At 44.3% G+C, this 22,940-nt stretch overlaps 1 protein-coding gene across 12 annotated transcripts in view; it reads right to left on the bottom strand.

Annotated features, from left to right (window-relative positions):
- Nucleotides 1-22,940, bottom strand: part of LOC105482127 (chondroitin sulfate N-acetylgalactosaminyltransferase 1) — a 364,090-nt gene that overhangs the window by 254,765 nt on the left and 86,385 nt on the right. The window contains exon 1 of one of the 12 annotated variants that reach the window (XM_071068540.1): nucleotides 11,807-12,284. The exons of the other annotated variants lie outside the window; for them this stretch is intronic. The gene's annotated coding sequence lies outside the window, so the exon portion shown is untranslated. Of the gene's footprint in view, nucleotides 1-11,806; nucleotides 12,285-22,940 lie in introns of those variants that run through there. 12 annotated transcript variants of the gene reach the window in all.

Raw genomic sequence — 22,940 nt, 5'->3', positions numbered from 1 at the left:
ATAACTTTATGACAGTATATACCAATTCAAATATTCATGGACCACGACCATCCATGCATATCTAGAAATAGATGCATCCTCACCTGTCTTTACCTCCATCCCTTCTAATTCACTAGATGAACTGTCTCTCTTCCCATCTACCTCCTACCTCCCCTTAGAGGTCGCTCCTTCAGTTCATCCTCTGTGGTATTGTCAGCCTCCCTCTCTCTCTATTGCCTCTTTCCATCAGCGCACAGACTACACAAAACATAATGACCTCCGTCTCTTTGACCCTCTCCTTGTCTATCCGCTGCTCCTCTATTGACAGTTGACTTTGGGAAACAGCAATCTGCGCTTTCCCCACCTCCTGCTGTTCCACTTAAAATCCCTGTGTTAATTGAATTTTGACCCCACCACTCCAGTCATCATCTTTGCCAAAAATCAATAGATACTTCTCTGCTATTAACATACTTGACTCCTTGGCAGCAATGCTAACTTCTGACTTTCCTCCAAACTCCCTTCTCATCCTCAGTTTACCAGATGACCCCAGCTTCTCTTGACTAGGATCTCCATGGCCTTGCAGCTTTCCTCAAATGCTCTTTCCCTCTGCCCTCAAATTTTCCACTAACCAAGTATCTGCTTTGCCCTCCTCTCTTTATATGTAACTACTTACAAGTTTGGGAGGCATAAGCATACAATTTTAATGAAAACCATTAAAGTGAATTATGAACTGATGAAAACTGAATCCATTGCCACGGTTCAAACCAACTCCCCGCTCCCAGAATCACTGTCCCTCTTGATGGAACCAGTGTCCACCCAGTTAACCAAACCTCTGTCCCCTCTGTCCCCAGAGGACCTCTGTCCCCTCGATTTTGCTTCCCTTCAACCCACATTCCCAATGGATGGTCACCTCCTGTCCTTGTAGCTTTCTCAGTTCTCCTATCCTGCTAAGGGAGGCTGAGCACATAGTGCTGTTGACATCACTGAGTATCCCTACAGGCAGCAATCCTCCCCTCTCTGGATTTCAGAGCCCCCACCCTCCCGTCTCTTTGGATACTGGTTCCCATTATACCCCGCAGACTCCTTTCTCATGGCCTGTTGTGTGCCTCAGGGGACTACCCTGCACCCTCATCCAATCCCATGGCTGTAAGTCCCATCTATGTGTGTTGAGAACCAAATCAACCTTCAGCTGTGGCCAGGTGCAGTGGCTCATGCCTGTAATACCAGCATTTTGGGAGGTCAAGAGGTATGACTCACTTGAGCCCAGGAGTTTGAGACCAGCCTGGGCAATATGGTGAGAATCCCATCTCCACAAAAAGTTAAAAACAAACTGTTGGATGTGGTGACACCCATCTGTAGTCCCAGCTACTTGGGAGGCTGAGGTGGAGGGATTGCTTGAGCCCAAGGGGTCAAGGCTGCAATCAATGAACCATGACTGTGCCACTGCACTCCAGCTTGGGTGAAAGAATGAGACCATGTCTCCAAAAAAACAAAAAAAAAAGTCTTCAGCTGTACATTTCTGTACATTTCTCTTGAGCATCAAATCCTTCTATCCAATACCTACCCACATCTCCTCTTGGTTATCGTAAAGTACAGGAGGATGACTACAGGTGTTTACTGTCGACATGCCTCCATTCCCCTCTCGCCTTCCTTGTAAGGAAGCCATGCTAGGTTCACAGAAAGCAAATCTCAGCTTCGCCCGACAGGGACCGTGAAGGTCTAAAGGTGATCCTGCAACGCCCAGGGTGTGCCCACTGCATGAAAAGCTGCCTTACTCAATCATCACTGCAAACACATGAACTGATTGCTTTCAGAGTGCTTGAGGACCTCCACACCATGACACCAACGTGAGTCATTAAGTCAGTAATAGTCATTGAACATAACATTTTCCAGCTGTTTCTCCAAATTCAAAATAAACAACAGAAACTGGAAATGCTCAATCACTTTCCTACAAGGTCATGTCCAGTTAGCATGGTAACAAGCTTTGAATATCAAATGGGAAGGAAAGGCGTTCCAACAGACTTAATGTTTAACCTTTAATATCTGCCCAAATTCTACCATTACGTCTGAATGTGTGTGATGCACTGGAAAGAGAAAAGCTTTCGAATCAGGTGAACCTAAATCCGTATCACAGCAGCCTCATTCCTTAATGGTTGAGTGACCAGGACAAATTATGTTTTGCTTGGTTTCCCCATCTTTAAAATGAGGAAGTTGTAGGGTATTTAAATATTTAAATCAGGTAATTATTTTTGAGAGAGGGTTTTGCTCTGTAACTCAGGCTGGATTGCAGTGTTGTGATCTCAGCTCACTGGAACCTCTGCCTCCAGAGCTCAGACTATCCTCCCATCTCAGACTCCCAAGTAACTGGGACTACAAGCATGCACCACCATGCCCAGCTAATTTTTTGTATTTTTGGTAGAGACAGGGTTTTGTTATGTTGTCCTGGCTGGTGTTGAACTCCTGAGCTCAAGCAATCCTCCCGGCCTTGGTTTCTCAAAGTGCTAGGATTAGGGCATGAGCCACTGTGCCCAGCCTGTCAGGTAATTTTATATTTTATTTTATTTTATTTATTTATTTATTTATTTATTTATTTATTTATTTATTTTTGAGACTGACTCTCCCTGTCTCACCCGCACTGGAGTGCAGTGGGGCGATCTCGGCTCACTGCAAGCTCCGCCTCCCGGGTTCACACCATTCTTCTGCCTCCGCCTCCCGAATACCTGGGACTACAGGCGCCCGCCACCACGCCCGGCTGATTTTTTTTTTGTATTTTTAGTAGAGACGGGGTTATACCATGTTAGCCAGGATGGTCTTGGTCTCCTGACCTCGTGATCTGCCCACCTTGGCCTCCCAAAGTATGGGATTACAGGCATGAGCCACTGCGCCTGGCCTAAGTCAGGTAATTTTTTAAGTGTCTAGCACAAAGTAAATACTTTTTCATAAGTATCGAATAAAGCAAAATATTAGTCATCAAGATTTCAAAGAAAGTATTCCTCTGGTTCTACTAAAACAACAACAACAAAAAATTCTAAAATCACCTGATGGTAGACCAGAATTAAAAAGGAAGAAAGATTGACATGCATCCTTTTAACAAATGGGTGTAAAAATATATTGAGTAATACGCTAATAAATGTTAGGGCAGTCATTTTTGTAGAATAGCATGGCCTAATCTCTCTTTAGAAAATAGTGATCAGCAGGAGTCATTTTCCTGGAATGGTGCAAAAATTTTCCTCTGCAGAAGATACCTCTGACTCCATTATGATAGGATGAAAGTTCCGCCAAGCCACTCTACACTTCAGGCATTGAGGCAACACCAACAAATCCAAGCCCTTTATGACACGGTATGCTATCACTCAGAGAAGGCTCTTACCCACTCTGACAATCTTTCTCAACTATACACAGTCATGATGCACCTTCCTATTTGCTAGTTGGGTTTTATTTTTCTTCTAAGGCAGGGTCTCACTCTGTTGCACAGGCTGGAGTGCAGTGGCATTATCATGGCTCACTGCAGACTCTACCTCCCTGGCTCAATCAATCCTCCCACCTCAGCCTCCCAAGTAGCTGGAACTAAGACATGTGCCACCATTCCCCACTAATTTTTACAAACATATACATACACACATACGTATACACACATATATATACACACACACACACATATATATATATATTTGCAGAGACACAGTTTTGCCATTTTGCCTATGCTATAGTCTCAAACTCCTGTCCTCAAGTGACCTGCCCGCAGCCTCCCAAAGTTCTGGGATTACAGGCGTGAGCCACCAACCCAGCTGCTAGTCTTTTAATTCTTTGTGAAAAGTTTGTGAAAAGCGAAAAAATTGTTTTCACTTAACTCCTGTACAGAAATATTCCAACTATCTCTTCAAGGCTATGGAACATAGAAATATGAGTAAAACATGTAGCTCTCAGTCTGGCAATAGAAGACTTAAAAATAATAACAAAAGGTAGAAAGTTGTGATGAATGCACCACTACTATGCTAATTCAAAGGAGGGGACCATTTGGGGTTAGAGGTGGGGAATTCACGGGTGTCTTCTCAGAGGACAGAGTATTTCAGTTAAACTTTGGAGATTAAGCAGGATTTGATAGGGCAGAATGGAAGGGGGCACATTACAAACCTAGGTGAGGGCAACGTGTGCTTCCCGTAACCCTGGGAACTCCATTCACTTCAGTCATGATGGATTTCAATGTTATGAAAAGTTTCTGGCCAGCAGCAGCGGACTGTCTGAAGACGGGATTGCTTTTTGCTAATTCGCACAATGCTATCATATCAACAAGCAGTGTGGCTACCTCTCAGAAACTGCAAGACACTTTGATGCTCTCAAATCTTGTGAGCCAACAGAGAGAAAAAGATCTATCCTCAAAGTCTGGAATCAAAACCTAACCCTCATATAGCACCTCTAGTCCAATTCACAATTTTTATATGGCCTGAAAAACCTCAAGCCAAAAAAATAATTGTAAGGTGGTTCCAGGTTGCTAGTGCCCGAAGAAACTTAGCAGGAGCAAACAAATTCTCTACAGAGGAACCCATCTTCAATCTAGACCTCAGAGGCCCCACAGGTAAATATTCTGGAAACTGAATGTACACTTAAAATGCACATGTGTACGTGCATGCGTGCGTGCGCGCACACACACACACACACACACACACACACACACAGTGACCCAGAACCAGGAGAAACCCCCCACCCACACACAAAAACACATAATAGATCAGCAAAAGTTTCAAATATTAGACTTACCAAACACAAAATATCAAACAATCAGGTCTAAAAGAAATAAAACTAGCATTTATAAAGTGGGTATGAAATAAACTATTAAAACTGAGCAGCTTTTAAAAATAGTTAAATAGAACTTTTAGAAATCAAACCATGTAGGCCAGGTGCAGTGGCTCACGCCTATTATCCCAGCACTTTGGGAGACCAAGGCAGGTGGATCACAAGGTCAGGAGTTCCAGACCAGCCTGGCCAACATGGTGTAACTCCGTTTCTACTAAAAATACAAAAATTAGCTCAGCGTGGTGGCACATACCTGTAGTCCCAGCTACTTGGGAGGTGGAGGCAGGAGAATCGCCTCCCAAGAGGCAGAGACTGCAGTGAGCCGAGATCATGCCACTGCATTCCAGCCCAGGCAACATAGTAAGGCTCCGTCTCAAAAAAAAAAAAAAAAAAAAAAAGAAAGAAAGAAAAAGAAAAAAGAGCATGTAAAGTAAAACTTAAAGAATTTATTAGCAGACTAGACACAGCTGAAGAGACAATTTGTGAACTTGTAGATAGAGTGGTAGAAATCCAGAATAAACCAGAGAAAGACACAGATAAGAAACTGAAAGAGAGGTTAGAAGACATAATAATGTTAAACATGTCTAACAGATCCAATTGAATTTTTATGAGAAAAGGAAAAAATGGATCAGAGGCAACCTGTGGAGAAACAGTGGCTGGTATTTTCTAGAATTGACAAAAGACATCAATCTAAAGTTGCAGAAGATCCAATAAATTCAAAACTGAAACAAACTCGCTATACCTAGTATATTATAGAGACACCACAGAACACCAAAGATAAATACACAAATAGAATGAAAAAGATGGATTATCTTTAAAGGAACCACAGCCCCATTTCTCAAGAGCCACAATGGAAGTCAAAATCCAATAGAAAACACCTTCCATGTTCAAGAGAGAAAGTAAATCTCAATCTGGCATTGGTACTATCTCAAAAAACATCTTAAGAATAAGAGCAAAACAAATCTAAGGAAAGAATGTTCCAGAGAGTGTTCTAAGACCCTGTGGCAAAATAAGAAGTGCTACGAGATGAGGACAGAAGTAGCAAGGTGGGGGCAAATTATATGGGTTTTTATAGGCAATCTTAAGGACCTCCACTTTTCCACTGGGAAACTCAGTGGAGGGTCCAACAGAGCACCTTGGGCACCCCCTAATGGGGTTGCCAGGCCATGGTTAGATGGCCTGAGGGCACAGGAGACTCAGGCATCAGCTTGGTGGTCTAACTAGCTCATCTTTAAGGTCTCTTTCAACCTTGAAATCATTATTCAGGCAGAATAGTGATGGAACAATTACTCTAGACTGAATATTTGTGCCCTCCCACCCTCCGTCCAAAAAAAAAAAAAAAAATTCCTGTTAAAGCCCTAACTCCCAATGTGACAGATTTGGAGATGGGGCCTTTGGAAGGTGATTAGGGCTAGATAAGGTCATGAGGGTGCGCCCTCATAATACAATTAGTGCCCTTATGAAGCAAAGGCCATATGCATACACAGCCTGGAGGCAGTTTTTTGGTAGCCCCCAACAGGAACCAAGTAAACCAGCACCTTAATCTTGGACTTCCCAACTCCCAAGTTGAAAAAATACATCTGTTATGGCATTTTGTTAGCCCAAGGTGATTAATATAATTTAGTATTTCACCAACAATACTTTAGTATGTTTCAAGATAATAGTTACCAAGAAAAGTTGAAGAGAGGAATCTCAAAAACCAAACAAGAGGCTGGGCATAGTGGTTCATGCCTGTAATCCCAGCACTCTGGGAGGCCAAGCCAGGTGGATCACCTGAGGTCAGGAGTTTGAGACCGGCCTGGCCAACATGGAGAAACCCCATCTCTACTGAAATTACAGAAGTTAGCTGTGCATGTTGGTGCACACCTGTAGTCCCAGTTACTTGGGAGACTGAGGCACAAGAATCAGTTGAACCTAGGAGGCAGAGACTGCAGTGAGCCGAGATCGTGACACTGCACTCCAGCCTGGGTGACAGAGCAAGGCCCTGTCTCAAACCTACAACAAAAAACCACCAGCAGCAGCAGCAGCAGCAGCAGCAGCAGCAGCAGCAGCAACAAGAGGTATGTTTCTCCATATTTTCATCAGCTGTGGCATTTAGCAAGCTTCAACTCCTTTAAGGGCATTGAGGCTGAAAAGCGATACATACTGTTCACCTTCAGACACTTATCTGGTAAATCTTTCTAAGTTAAATAGGTCTTTGGGGCACGATATTCCAAAGCCAGTACCTGATAGCTAGTTACATCTGTTGGAGCTGTGAATAACCAGCTTCATAAATGTTTTTTTTTCCCCCCCAGTCATCTAAGTAATGAAATCTCTTGTTAAATTCTCACTGAAAAGGCCGGGCTCCCCCCACCCCACCTACCACCTTACATGTCTTTGCCATGTACATTTTCTGCAGGATGATATTGACATTTTAAAATTGGATGTACCATTAGAGGGATATATGTATTTTGGCCAAATTTAATCAGGGTATCTCACATAAGAAGAGTTCACATAGCATTTTTTTGCCTACCAGGTTAGATCCATACTAGAAAGCAAGACTAACTCAGCTCCATTTTGCCTGTGTCTCACATTATTTCCCATTGGTCACTCTTGATTTCAAGCAACACTTTCTTTGTCCCAACTATGTCAGATTCTTACTTGGGCTCCTTCCCCTATCCTAGATGCTGTCCACATTCTCTTTGCATCAACCCAAGACATGAATTCTCATATGCCAATTCAAACTCTTCTATAAAGGCTTTTGTGACAAACTGTGTGGGTTTCTGACAGAATTGAGTGTTTCCCAGGCATAGACAATTAGTCATATGAATCCCCCAGAGCTTCTATCTCTGTACTGGGAGTGACTCTAAAAATATTTGAATTAAATCTGCCTGAATCACATAAGCCACCACGAAAGTGTTTTTCAACAAAATCAGGGATCAGCTTAAATTCTCATCTTCTCTTTTGCATACGAGTATAGAATACACATCCCATGAATCTCTGCCTACATGATTGGCTAAAGGCTGGCAGGCCATCCAGCGTCTCCTGTTGTTGCTAGCTTCAGAGCACCTGCCTGGCATGCAGCTCAGAGCACTGTCTGCCCAGACTGTGACCAAAGCACACAACCCTCCAGCAGTGCATGTACGAGGGGCGATCACTGCTTCCTGCCAGTCCCAGATTGCATATTCTCTTGCCTGAAGAGATGGCAGCACATCATGGCAAAAATACTGCCTCACATTTATTGAATGCTTATTATATGCTAGACTCTAGCCACTTTCTTCATAGTTCATTTACTACTCTAACAACTACAAAGTAGGCACTATTATTGTCCCAGTCTTAAAGATGGGGAAACTGAGGCAATGGGAAGTAAATTGCCCAGTCTCACAACTAGGATGTGGCCAGGCCATGACTTAACGATCAATCTATTGGGCTTGAGAGTTCACATTCTTGTCCACAATTCCATACTCACATTGATACAGGGCATTCTACGTTATCCCATATATCCTGCCATGGGATCAGAGAAAATTCAATAAATGTCTGCCTCACCAAAAAAGATGAGAGGATGGAGCAGATGCAAGAGTGCAGTCTGGGGACCAGACAGTCTTGAATTACAGTCCAAGATCTTAACTGCACAACCTCAGGCAAATTACTTATTCCCCCTAAGCCTTAATTTCTTCATCTGTAAATTGGGGATAATTATACCTTCTGTCGCTGCTGATGAGTGGCAGAAATGAGACTCAGCTCCATAATTTTTCTGTCACACTATGGTGCCACAGCCTCTAGAAGATTATCATCTTTCAAAATTGGGGGGAATACCAATGCTTTGCCAGGTGATTTGGGGGTCACTGTAACCTCAACCAGAAACTTCTAGTTCTGCTACATCTAAAGAATCTGGGGTTCTGAGTTAATTTGTGTGCCATCATGCAGGACCTACTAGGTAGCAAGGAAAGTTTCCCGTCTTACTCACAAAAGCTCCAGTTGTTACAGGCACATTCTCAGAGCCTACCTTCCCGTGATCCCCAATATTAAAGGCAATGACATGGTAGATGAGAATCACCAGTCCCTAGAACGTCAGTGGCTCCTTTGTCCAGAACGACACACTCCCTTTTACATATAGGAAAACACAAGGTTCTTACATAGGTATGCATTCCCAAAACCTCCATAACGACCTCATTCTATGGCACAAAGACCCTTCAATTTTTCTGTTTCTGTTTTTGTTTTTTTTAGGCAGAGTCTTGCTCTGCTGCCCAGGCTGGAGTGCAATGGTGCAATCTCAGCTCATTGCAACATCCGCCTCCTGGGATCAAGCGATTCTCCTGCTTCACCCTGCCAAGTAATTGGGACTACAGGTGCGTGCCACCCTCCCCCCGCTTTTTTTTTTTTTTTTTTTTTAAGTAGAGACGGGGTTTCACCACATTGGCCAAGATGGTCTCCATCTCCTGACCTCATGATCCGCCCGCCTTAGCCTCCCAAAGCACTGGGATTACAGGTGTGAGCCACCAAGCCTGAGAGGACTGTTCAGTTCTACCACCCTGCAGCCACAAGGCCTCTCCCAGAGCCTCATCTCTTCAGCCCTGCAATGGCCTGGAAACTGGGCAGGGGCTCTGCCCACAGCATGTGAAGATGAGTCACCTACCACTGTCACCTGGCCCAGTTCCTGAGTGGAACGCTGCAAAGTCCTAAGTGCTCCTGTGCGGCACTGACGAAAGGGATTAAATGAAGGTAAAAACTCTAAATAAAAAACTATCTTCAATCTAAGGAATGCACCAAACCCACAGTGATTGTATGAGGGTCTGGTATCCTGGCCCATAGCTGCCCTAGGCCATTTCAAATGTTCTGTAATACAGTACTATTCTCACTCTGTGAAGTTTAAGTAATACAAGTGACATGTGGCCCGGATTGCGTGAGACATAGGATAGCCATCCCAGATAGTCACTCATGATCATCTATGCCATGCTTCTTATGATAATGTGATAAGCACATGGAATATTCTGTTCACATGGAGAAGATGTGGCCATTCCTTCCCATGGATCTAGAAGGTCAGATAGGTCTTTATTTCTAGTAGAAGCTGCTTACAGATGTGCCACTCATTTCAAGTCATGGATATGCCTAGCCTTTCTATTTCTCCCATCAGTTTCACTGATGTCTGGGCCTCTGTATGAACAGTTTCTCCTCGTATGTAATCTCAGCTTGTTTTGACCAAAGGCTTCTCCTTCATCCTAATAGTTCAAGATTTGGTGAAGCCCATTTCCCTAATCATTCCCCTTCCTGGTGTTCACTATGCTGGGCTAAGAGCTGAGATATTTTAACCATCCCTACCAGCAGCAACCCCTTTCCCTTTCCCACTGTTTAAATTGTCCCTCCGCCCTCGCCACCCCCGCATCTTCAGCAGCTTCAGCTCTTTATTGAAATCCAGCAACCAAGGTTAGGTGCAGTGGCTCACACCTATAATCCCAGCACTTTAGGATGCCAAGGTGGGTGGTTCACAAGGTCAGGAGTTCGAGACCAGCCTGGCCAACATGGTGAAACCCCATCTCCAAATACAAAGCTGAGCCAGGCGTGGTGGTACACATCTGTAATCTCACCTACTCAGTAAGATGAGGCAGGAGAATCCCTTGAACCCAGGAGGCGGAGGTTGCAGTGAGCTCAGATCACACCACTGCACTCCAGCCTGGGTGACAGAGCAAGACTATCTCCAAAAAAACAAAAAAGAAAAAAAAGTCTGAAATCCAGCAACCCAAACAATTGCAACATAGTTTTATGTTCTGAACACTCCTACTAATACAATAATCAAAGTTAAAATGTTAGGCTGATGTTTGGTTGAAAAAAGTTCACATCACACAATAATTGGATGCAACCTAAATAGTTAACAGCTATACATTACTAGGAAGCAGTGTATTAGGAAGCAACGTACTCCTTTTTTAGGAAGGCCTCCTATTCTCTTATTTCCTCTTTGCTCAGAGGAAACCTTTAAATCCTAAAGTGAAACATCTGTGCCTGCTAGGTGGATGCTAGGGTGTGTGTGGTAAACATATCTGAAAGAGTTATTTGTCTAGTTTCCATCCTTGGGCAACAGTGGTCCACACTGGTAATACTCACCTTTGGCTCTGTCTTCACCATCCACTCTGAGTGGCGGGGAGATGGTGCACCCATCAGCCGGGGCATTAGCACAGCTGCCCTATTCTCCCCCCATTCAGGAGGTCATGCCACACATCCAGCTACTCTGAGCCTTCAACCACTCCCATGAGACAATGAGGCTGTGCCAAAGGCAGAAAGCCAAGTGTCTGTTTGCAGTGTCAGGCACGTGTGTAATGAAGAAAGGAAAAGGAAAGAGGGAAACAAAAGAGTGGTAGCGCTACAAATGCCTGGAAGGGGTTGCAAAGAACAACGCAGGATGCTCTCTGTGAATCTACTGTGCTCCTCATTAGTCATCATCACTGCCTCTACAATGCCGCAGATCCCTCTGCGGCATTCAGGAGTCATGCCACTCTGCCTCTACCGTGCCCAGTTGGAGAAACATTTCCATGGAACATCAGTGTATTTAAAAAGATAACTACACTTGTAAAGATGGATTTTTCCATCTTCCATGACCTAGGGTCAGGCTTCTACTTAATTGTACCTGAGGTTTTTTTCTCTCCTTCCTACGACGGTTGAAGGATAAAATACTATGAAAACCCTGTTCTCTTTGGGTACTTTTAACTCCTCTTCTCGCCAAAATCTAAAAACAAAGCTTACTGAAAAAATCACTCACTACAGGTAAATATATTCAAAGCAAATTTTAAGATTAAAGAAGTCAATGACTAACACCCCAATTTTCCTTTCCCTCTAGCACGAGAGGTTCCTACAAGCAGCTCTGTTCCAAACAGCATAGCATTCACACTTCCACAGGGAAGAAACAGGCAATTCCAGAGCTGACAGCCTGGGTACGGTGGTACCTCGTTAAGCTTCAAATTCAAATCCTGTACAATGATTTGAGGAATGATTATCAACTGGGAAGGGAGACAGACACTAGGGAAAAGTACACACAACATACTTAAAAAGACAAATGTATTACCTGGAACAACTTGGGGAAAATGTAATACTACATTTCTATTGTGCAAACAGTTTCAATTCATCAAGAAGGAATCTTAGGCATGAGAACAGGTAAGAGCTGGACAGATAATGCAGCCCTTCTCCTCCATCCCACAATTCTCTCCTCTTCATATTTGATATGGTCCCAACATGACCTTCAGATGTGGATTCAGATGCCAGACCCTGGCAGTTTTAAAACAGACAAACGTCACTCTTGTACAAAGAGTAGAAATGACACCATCTTCACAGAGAAATCTTTTCCAATTACCAGCAGACGGGCCGACTCCCAGCTGGTGAAAGCGCGGGCCAGGGGTGGGTCAGGCCACCCTCCACGCCCTGCCAAGTGCCTGCACAATGGCTCGGCCCAGGCTCCTGGAAAGAGTTTATTTCCCATTACTTCTTGATGTTGATATCGTCTCCCAAATGTTCCTTAGACTCACATTTTGTGTTGAAAATGTTTTTCAAAGCTGTAAATCTAGGAGTGGAATTGAGACATTACTGGTTTTACAGGATTACTGGATGAAGAAATGGCATTTTGCTAACTAAAGCCACAATGAGATCATCTTACAGCCGTCAGAATGGCTGCTATTAAAGAGTCAAAAAATAACAGACGTTGGCGAGGAGGCGGAGAAAAGGCAATGCTTCCACACTTCTGGTGGGAATGTAAATTAGTACAGCCTCCAAGGCAAACAGTGTGGAGACTTCTCAAAGAACTAAAAATAGAACTACCATTTGAACCAGCAATCCCACTACTGGATATCTACCCGAAGGAAAAGTCATCCTATTAAAAAGACACCTGCCCTACGTTTATCACAGCACCGTTCCCAGCAGCCAAGATATGGAATCAATCTAAGTATTCACCAATGTATGCTTAAAGAAAATGTAGTGTGGATATACGTATACATACACACACACACACACACACACACACACACACACATATACACAATGGAATACTACTCAGCCATAAAAAAAAGAATGAAATAATGTAATAATGTCTTTTGCAGCAACATAGATGAAACTGGAGGTAATTATGTTAAGTGAAATAACTCAGACACAGAAAGTCAAATACTGCATCTTCTCGCTTATAAGTGGGAGCTAAATAATGTGTATACATGGATACAGAGTGTACAACAATAGACACTGGAGATTAAGAATGGCAGGATGGGGGTTGAGGGACAAGAAATTACTTAATGGGGCCGGGCGCGGTGGCTCAAGCCTGTAATCCCAGCACTTTGGGAGGCCGAGGCGGGCGGATCACGAGGTCAGGAGATCGAGACCATCCTGGCTAACACGGTGAAACCCCGTCTCTACTAAAAATACAAAAAAAAAAAAACTAGCCAGGCGCGGTGGCGGGCGCCTGTAGTCCCAGCTACTCGGGAGGCTGAGGCAGGAGAATGGCGTAAACCCGGGAGGCGGAGCTTGCAGTGAGCTGAGATCCGGCCACTGCACTCCAGCCTGGGTGACAGAGCAAGACTCCGTCTCAAAAAAAAAAAAAAAAAAAGAAATTACTTAATGGGTACAATGTATACTATTTGGGTACAGTAAAAGTCCAGACTTCCCACTATGCAATATATTCATGTAACAAAAATGCACTTGTACTCTATTTTTTGAGACGGAGTTTTGCTCTTGTTGCCCAGGCTTGAGTGGAATGGCATGACCTTGGCTCACTGCAACCTCTACGTCTCAAGTTCAAGTGATTCTTCTGCGTCAACCTCCCGAGTAGGTGGAATTATAGGCATGTGCCACCATGCTCGGCTAAGTTTTGTATTTTGAGTGCAGACAGTGTTGTACCCCTTAAATTTATACAAATCAAAGAAAAAATGCCATTTTACTCAGCATCAAACTATACTTATAGGTAAATCCAGGGATTTATTAAAAATAGAAGACAAACTTCTTTGTTAAAGTATTCACAGCCAAGTTGCATTAAATGCCATGGTTCTTTTGGGCTTCTAAGACAGTATTTTAAGTGGTTACAAATGCCTATTCATGAACAGTTTCCTCCTAAGATAATGTCCGGGGCCAGAACTCAGAAGGAGTGAGCAAAGGCAACTGACTCAAAGGTGCTCAGGCTGTGGGTAAACATTTGATGGAATAAATGCTCTTTATTCATGGCCTGCGTTGAAATCTCCCTGAGGATGACTCACCACGCCTCTTCCCAACATCAAGCCCAGGAAGCCACAGACTTTCCCATTTTATCAGTGACTTGCAAGCCTGGGGCAAAATCAGAGTCTACCCAGCACAGAACTTGGTTCTGCCACCAGAACCAAAGATGAACTTGTACCCTAGGAAGGTGGTGTCTTCTACGCCTGACAAAGGACCTCAATTTTCCCCATTCCTCTCTCTTAATTCATGATAGAAGGGTGTGGTTAATTACACCTGGGATGATGAAGAGCTAAAAATGTGTCCTCTGCTAGGTAAAAAGAGCACATTCTCTATTCATTTACAACTAACCTTTCAACTTCCTCTCAGTCTCACCTCCCAAGACAAGGTCAATGGACCCATATTCCTCTAACCACAGTCTCGATTTTCCAGGCTTCTTATTTTCTCCATCTTTCATCTTTCCAGTTGAAGATTCCTCATCATTTTAGACTTTCTTCATCACGGCTCTCACATGGCAGTCCAGATTTGGGTTATTTTTATTCCTTTTGGAGTTATTTCAAGTTGTTTGTCTAGTTTAAATCCAGGCAGCCTTCAAGATTTTTCCCTTTGTTCCTGTGAAACATTGGTGAAAGGAGGGTGCTCCACAGAAGCTGGATTTGAATGCTAGAAAAGGAACAGGGTATTCTAATAGTGTTCTTGCCACAACTTTCACCGTCAGACCTTAAAATGTGAGTGCTGTAGGGAAATTAAAACCATCTATTGTCCTTGCATTATAACTAGAGGAATAGAAGCCCAGACAAATCAAACAACATGCCCTGGTTCCCATGAAGAAAACCCTATCGCTTCTACCTCTTCCTATTCTATTTAGCTACTTCAGCCAATTCAGCTATTAACATTTTCTGAGTCAGGCATGGTTGCTCACAACTGTAATCCCAGCACTTTTGGAGGTTGAGGCAGGCCAATCACTTGAGGTCAGGAGTTCAGACCAGCCTGGTCAACATGATGAAACCCTGTCTCTACTGAAAAATATAAAAATTAGCCGGGTGTGGTGGTGAGTGCCTGTAATCCCAGCTACTCAGGAGCGTGAGGTGGGAGGATAGCTTCAACCCAGGAGGCAGAGGTTACTGTGAGCCAATATTAGGCCACTGCACTCCAGCCTGGCTGACAAACCGAGACGGTGCCAGGGGAGGGGAGGGGAGGGGGAGGGGAGGGAAGTGGTAGGGGAGGGGAGGGAGGGGAGGGGAGGGGAGTGGTAGGGGAGGGGAGGGGAGGGGAGTGGTAGGGGAGGGGAGGGGAAGGGAGGGGGAGTGGAGGGGGAGGAGAGAGGGAGGAGAGGGAGGGGAGAAGGAAGGGGGAGGGGAGGGAGGGGAGAAGGGAGGGGGAGGGGAGAGGAGGGGGAGGGGAGGGGAGGGAGGGGGAGGGGAGGAGGGAGGTAGGGGGAGGGGAGGGGAGGTAGGGGGAGGGGAGGGGAAGTAGGGGGGGAGGGGAGGTAGGGGGAGGGGAGGGGAGAGAGGGGGAGGGGAGGGGGAGGAGAGAGGGAGGAGAGGGAGGGGAGAAGGGAGGGGAGGGGGGGAGGGGAGAGGAGGGGGAGGGGAGGGGAGGGAGGGGGAGGGGAGGAGGGAGGTAGGGGGAGGGGAGGGGAGGTAGGGGGAGGGGAGGGGAAGTAGGGGGGGAGGGGAGGTAGGGGGAGGGGAGGGGAGAGAGGGGGAGGGGGAGGGGAGGGGAGAGAGGGGGAGGGGAGGGGGAGGAGAGAGGGAGGAGAGGGAGGGGAGAAGGGAGGGGAGGGGGGGAGGGGAGAGGAGGGGGAGGGGAGGGGAGGGAGGGGGAGGGGAGGAGGGAGGTAGGGGGAGGGGAGGGGAGGTAGGGGGAGGGGAGGGGAGGTAGGGGGAGGGGAGGGGAAGTAGGGGGAGGAGAGGGGAGAGAGGGGGAGGGGGAGGGGAGGGGAGGGGGGAGGGGAAGTAGGGGGAGGGGGAGGGGAGGGGAGAGAGGGGGACGGGGAGGGGAGGGAGGGGAGGGGAAGTAGGGGGAGGGGAGGGGAGGGAGGGGAAGTAGGGGGAGGAGAGGGGAGAGAGGGGGAGGGGAGGGGAGACAGGGGGAGGGGAGGGGAGGAGGGAGGGTTAGGAGAGAGGGGAGGGGAGGGAGGGGTAGGAGGGGGTGAGGGGAGGTAGGGGGAGCGGAGGGGAGGGAGGGGGAGGGGAAGGGAAGTAGGGGGAGGGGAGGGGAGGGAGGGGGAGGGGAGGAAGGAGGGTTAGGAGAGAGGGGAGGGGAGGGAGGGGTAGGAGGGGGTGAGGGGAGGTAGGGGGAGGGGAGGGGAGGGAGAGGGAGGGGAGGATGGAGGGTTAGGAGAGAGGGGAGGGGAGGGAGGGGTAGGAGGGGGTGAGGGGAGGTAGGGGGAGGGGAGGGGAGGTAGGGGGAGAGGAGGGGAGGTGGGGGATGGGAGGGGAAGTAGGGGGAGGGGATAGGAGGAAGGGGGAGGGGAGGGGAAGGGGGGAGGGGCGGGGGAGGGGGGAGGGGGGAGGGGAAGGGAGGAGAGGGGAGGGAAATCTAATCACAGCATCAAAAGACAATTCTAGCCAGGTGCAGAGCCTCATGCCTGTAATTCCAGCAAGTTGGGAGGCAGAGGTGGGTGGACTGCTTGAGCTCTGGAGTTTGAGACCAGCCTGCCAAACATGGTGAAACCCCATCTCTACAAAAAAATACAAAAATTAGCCGGGTGTTCTGGTACATGCCCCTCATCCCAGCTATTCAGGAGGCTGAGGTGGGGGGACTGCTTGAGCCCAGGAGGTGGAGGCTGAAGTGAGCCGAGATCACACCACTGTACTCCAGCCTGAGCAATAAAGCAAGATGCTATCTCAAGAAACAAAAATCAAGACATTATTTCTATTCTACTTTAGTGCTTAAAGAGTAAAGTGATTTAACTATGACTTCTCACAATGGTAAGAGAACAATGAACTGCAATGAGAGAGTCAGTTGTGTTCTACCCCCTTTGAACCAAGGCTGATGAATTATGAACAAGTCAAGACCCTTAATGCAACATGACCACGAAACAGCAGTAAGGAGAAGGTACTTGAAACCCAAAGACTAACGTCTCTTCCTCAGGTCATTTGCTGCTTAGCGATCAAGAAGGTAAAAATCATAATCACTAACTTATGCCACAGATAATGGAATGTAAGATTATACCATCCACATACTTTCATTATAAGGGTACTACACACTGGTAAGAATTCAAAAATCTGATAAAGCATATGAAAAAGTATTAAACTCAATGAACGATCATGGAATTTTCTCCAACTAAATATTTTAAAAAGAAATATAATTAAAGCACAGATCACAACTCCTGTGAAAATGAGCATAGTGAAGTTGAACTGGAGAAACCCTAATAATTCAAATATTAGAAGAAGCTAGAAAGTAAGAATATAAAAACCTGACCAGCATATATTACATCCTTTAACTTTTCCAGAGGGAGAAATAAAACTGACTCCCAAATGTGAAACATGGTTATCTATACAATGAAAAACAGTTTTCATGAGATTTTTCCTATATTGTGTTCAAAAATGCAAAAACGGAATGGTAAAAATCACACAGCATCTCACCATTTCTTTCCTCTAATCGCACCCTCATCTCTGGAGTCACCTCAGGGACACAGGTTGGGGACAGACACTCCTCAGCTTCCTTAGCCACTCATAGCCCCATCTCTGTGTTGCACATACATGCATGGTTACATACACGCAACTATATAAAAATAGGTAAACATTCCACAAGAGCCTTCAATTTGCTTTTTTTCTAATTTTAGAATTTAAAAACTAAAAAATTAATAAGAAGTTGAATCCTTAAGTAACATAAGAAGTAAGCATTCTTAAATAATTGATCAATTACTTCATGAGTAAACTCAAACCCAAAGATTCCTAGCTGTATATATCTAAACTGCCAATCTGTTTTATTTTCACTTTTGAGGCCAAGTCTTGCTCTGTCACACAAGTTGGAATGCAGTGCCATGATCTTGGCTCACTGCAACCTCCACCTCCTGGGTTCAAGCAATTATCCTGCCTCAGCCTCCCAAGTTGCTGGCATTACAGGCGAGCGCCACCAGGCCTGGCTGATTTTTGGATTATTAGCAGATGGAGTTTCACCATGTTGCCCAGGCTGGTCTTGAACTCCTGACCTCAGGTGATCCACCAGCCTCTGCCTCCCAAAGTGCTTGGATTACAGGCCTGAGCCACTGCTACCAGTCTGCCAATTTATTTTAAATGGGAAAATGGGATCAATCACTTGGTATTAGGAACACCCTTCTTGAATTACTAGGAAACCTTTGGAAATACTGTAATAATCTATGAATTTCCAGTGATCAAAGTTTTAATTTCTCACCAAAATGCTTCCACAGAAAAACAACTTGTTACAGATGAATCTTTATGGGCTCTCAAACAAATTCTGCATAAAACAAAAGGTCTCAGATACAGCAGACTTCTTGGAGTCTAGGCATGTGGATTTCATTCAAAAGTGTGTTGATAATTTGCTATTTGGCTTTGAGAATTTAATCATTGAAAATTTACCTCCATTTCCCCAATAGGAATTTGAGTAGATTTGCAAATGCAAGCACTAGTCCAACCCAGCAGACATGCAACCACAGAAGAGAAAAACCACTACCACCTATGTTTCTGGAAGCAAACAACTTTCTCTTCAATTAATACATGCCCTTGCTTAATAAATTTCATTCCGAGATGGAGGACACTATCATAAAACTACAAACATTTATAGCATATGGTTACTCTACCAAACCAAATAAAAACTGTAAACCATTTCTTTTTTTGTTTGGATTTATTATTATTATTATTATTTTTTTGAGATGGAGTCTCCCTCTGTTACCCAGGCTGGAGTGCAGTGGCACAACCTCAGCTCACTGCAATATCTCCCTCCCAGGTTCAAGTGATTCTCCTGCTTCAGCTACAGGAGTAGCTGGGATTACAGGTGTCTGCCACCATGCCTGACTAATTTGTTTTAGTAGAGATGGGGGTTTCACCATGTTGGCCAGGCTGGTCTCAAACTCCTGACCTCCAATAGTCTACTGGCCTTGGCCTCCCAAAGTGCTCGGATTACAGGCATAAGCCACTGTGCCCAGCTGTAAACCTTTTCATTCAAAAGCCATTTCTCATGTTGTGGCACACATTCATTTGCATGCTGAAAATAGCTTATTGCAGCATGAAGGCCCTCCAGATGTTATTCAAACTTACCTTTCAGTTTCATCTCCCAGCCCCTCATCTGCATATGCCTTGCAGTCCTGTGGACAAACAACTCATTGTCCCCACAAAATGCCTCCTTTCCCATTTCTTTTTGATGTTATTATTTCCTCCTGGAATCCTTTAATTATCCCACGTCTACCTACTCCTACCTCCCAAAATTCCTCATTCTGTAGTTCACTGCCATGTCCCCTAGTCCCTGCACATTTGCCTGTCCCCAGATCTCATGGAACTTCTTCCTTCTTTAAATCTATAATAAGGCTTTCCTACTCATCTCAGGCACTGTTTTTGCACTTATAATCCCACTTCACAGAGTTCAGGGACTATTCTTAAATGACCTCCACAATCTCCTTCAGTGCCCACTGCAGTACCTTATAACTAGTAGAATCTCAGTAAGTTTTTATGGAATTGAATAATCTGTTACATAAAATCCTGTTTCCTAAAAATCAATCTGTATTCCCTGAATAAAAATTGTACCATTTTAACAGCAGAAGGTTATTGCAGTCAAGTTATACCCTGAACTTTATTAGCTTTTTAAATATGAATAAGAAAATGTCATTACATGTATGTACATACATACATAATGCCTACATACATACATAAGGTGCTCAAATCACTACCCCTATATATTATTCTTATGCCATCTCTGAAGGGTCAGAAATGAAATTTATTTTATATGCAGAAAACCAAGGAGTAACTAATAAGTATGTGATATCAACCTTCAGACTAGAAATGCTTATGCACTATTGAAGACAAAAAAAAAAAAAAAAAAAAAACCCAGAAAATAGAAACCTTCTCTCAAGCAGCTTGTCATTTGCTTGTAGAAAAAAAGATAACACATGAGACAAGTAGAGCATATGTGCTTAAAGCATTTCTATGGTTTCTGTCCTAAAATAGATTGAGCCAGATTCTACTTGGCTTCCAGCAGAAGTAGCTTTTGGCCCCTTTGGTTAATGTCCATTGTAAATATGGCTCCCCTGAAGCTCAGCTCCAAGAACTGCACTGTGTGCTTGGCCTACTCCACAAGGGCCATGGGGACTCAAGGGAGGACAAGGCCAGAGTAGTCACAGAAGACCTTAAAAGGAAGTCAAGACTCAAACTGGCATCTGACGAAAACAGAATTTGAAATGGTGACCAGGAAAAATACAGCCTAGAAAGGAGACAACAGAAGCCAGACATGGAGATGGTTATTACCAGCATTTGCCCAGAGTGGAGGGCATGAAGAGTTAAGTCAACAGACTGGCCTGAAGGGTGTTGGGAAGAGCCAGGGTGGAATGGGAAATAGAAAAGGCAAGGACAGGCTCAAAACCCAGCAGTCAGCCAGGCACAGAACCCATACCAGACCCTGAAGGTTCTAAGATGGCCCTCAACAATATTCTCTACCTGCAACTGGAAGGCTTTGAGTCTGCTCTGTTCAATCCTTTATTCAGCCATTCCCTACAGATGAACTAGTTAGGTCTACAGGAGAAATTCACAGGCAACAATGTTGTTCTCAAGCTCTCTCTAATTACAGAAGTAATCCATGTTTATTATGGAAAATATGGAAAACCCAGAAGTAAAATTTAGAAAGTTAATGTCCACCAATGTCATAATCCAGCCACATTTCCTTCACTCATTTATTCACCAAGTACAGTACTTATTAGAATCTGCTATACCCCATATGTTGTTGTAGGCTTCTGGGATACATCAGTGAACAAAACAGACAAAAATCCCTGCCCTCCTGCAACTTATATTCTATTAGGAGAGAAAGATAAAGATCATTGATATAGACAAGTAAATGTCAAGTACGTTAAAAGGTAGTAGGGACAAAGGAAAGAGTAGAGCAGGGTAAAAGGATTGGAAATGCCGGGGTGGTGGGGGGAGCTACAAACTTAGGGGATTCAACTCGCTCTAAATTGAGAATATAGATTTACCAAATTGAGACCCTACTGTTTTATTGACTTTTTCCCACTTATTATATAGTGAGTATATCCCCAAGCCATTACATATTCTTTTGCAACATAACTTTTAATGACTGTAGAGAATTCCATCTCATGAATGTACCATATATGAACCACAATTAACTGTTCTACTCATTTGGGCAATTAGATGCTTTTTTAAAAAGCTATTATAAATAATACTCCCATTTCCTTAAGAGAAACATCAAGAGGTACATTTACATAGAATTTGGTACAAATAGTGTTAAGGCTCATGATATACTTGAGCTGCATAGGGCATCAATATCTTAAAGCAATGTGCTCAGATTCTTTTTCTCCCTCTCTGTCAAGGTTCCTGCCTCCCACACATGGCAATGTTTTCCATCAAGCTCACGGAACTTCTTCGGCTTTCCCATCTCTCCATCAGCTTCTCTGTATATCCAATACTCTATACATCAGAGGAGAACTCTTCCTTAGATGCCTAACACAACAGTGGGAACACAGAAGAACATGCAATACTCATTAGATTCATAAATGAAAAAAAATAATTGAGTATTCACAAAACACTCTGGCTTCCATACAGCCAGGGAGATGCTCGGCAATGTTTCTCTCCTACCTTTCACCGCAGGGAGTGAGTCATATCTCAGACATATTCAGCATCTCTGTAACAAGACTGCTAAGTAATCCCCTTAATGCCTTTAGGATGCTGGAAACCACCATTCAACCTGGACAGCTGAAGAATATTATTAACTACCTAATGTAAATGCTTAATAGCAGAAAACCCTTGCATTATTTTCCTTCTTTCCAGTCACTTATAGATGAACACTTATATAATGCCTTATACTGGAAACATAAATGAAAAGCATCTTTTTAATAGTTCATAAACCAACATTCCTAATTAAATTCCAACTGTAGCATTATTTAGCTGCTGCTCTTATCAAAAAGAAACTTATTTTTATACTGTCACGTAAAGAGGAAAAAGCCTGAAAATGATTTGTAGAAAAGTTGGCAAACAAGAAAATACTGCCCTCCAGGAAAAAAAAAAAAGAGAAAAGAAAGAAAGAACAGGATACATCAGTTATTTATCACTTGCAGCTGGTTCAGTATGGGTTCATGCTACTGAGTGATAAGAGTTTCATTGTTTAGCCAATGGAAGCCTCTGAGTTGTAAGCAGTCTATCTCACTGCTTCTAAAAGTCTCAACATCCTCCTTCCAAGGCCCACTTTTCAGAGTTTGAAGTGAAATCAAAGAGCCATCTCAAAAGATTTCCTAATTTATAATGTAGCCTTAGAACAAGGGGCAGATGTCCTCTTACACACACCAGTAGTGAGAACACATACCCTGGGGTTACAATTGTCCTTTCTGGGAAGAACCCACACAGCCATTCATCCACTGCAGTAAAAATGGACTCCAATGCAAGGATCAAAGGGGATATGGGACTCAGAGCCTTCACTGGGTTTCCAGGTTTGAGTACTGGTGCTATGTAACTACTGCAGCTTCTCAACCAAGTTGGCTGTGCTTCAAAGGCACTGAAAGTGGAGAAGGTGAAGACTCTAGGAACAGCAATGATTGTTTCAACTTGCTCATGCTCAGGGCTTCAGATGCGTGTGACAGCTCTTTGTCATTCATGATCATGAGATTTGGTCACAGCAAGCAAAGATGGCAGGGATAATGAGACCACAAGATGGCAGGGATAATGAGACCAAAGTTGCTATGTACAACGTGGTCTCAGCTGGCTTCCACACTGTTACACACCACTGTTGTCTGTCTTCAAGATGCACCACAGGAGAAAAGAGTGAAAGTCACGTATATTTCCATCTGTGATTCCCATAGCTAACTTGAGAAATGATCTGCTGGGAACCAA

Source organism: Macaca nemestrina, chromosome 8 (genome assembly GCF_043159975.1).
Source record: "Macaca nemestrina isolate mMacNem1 chromosome 8, mMacNem.hap1, whole genome shotgun sequence".
NCBI lineage: Eukaryota > Metazoa > Chordata > Mammalia > Primates > Cercopithecidae > Macaca > Macaca nemestrina.
The sequence above is the reverse complement of the archived record's forward strand: the minus strand, read 5'-3'. Positions and strand labels throughout refer to the sequence as shown.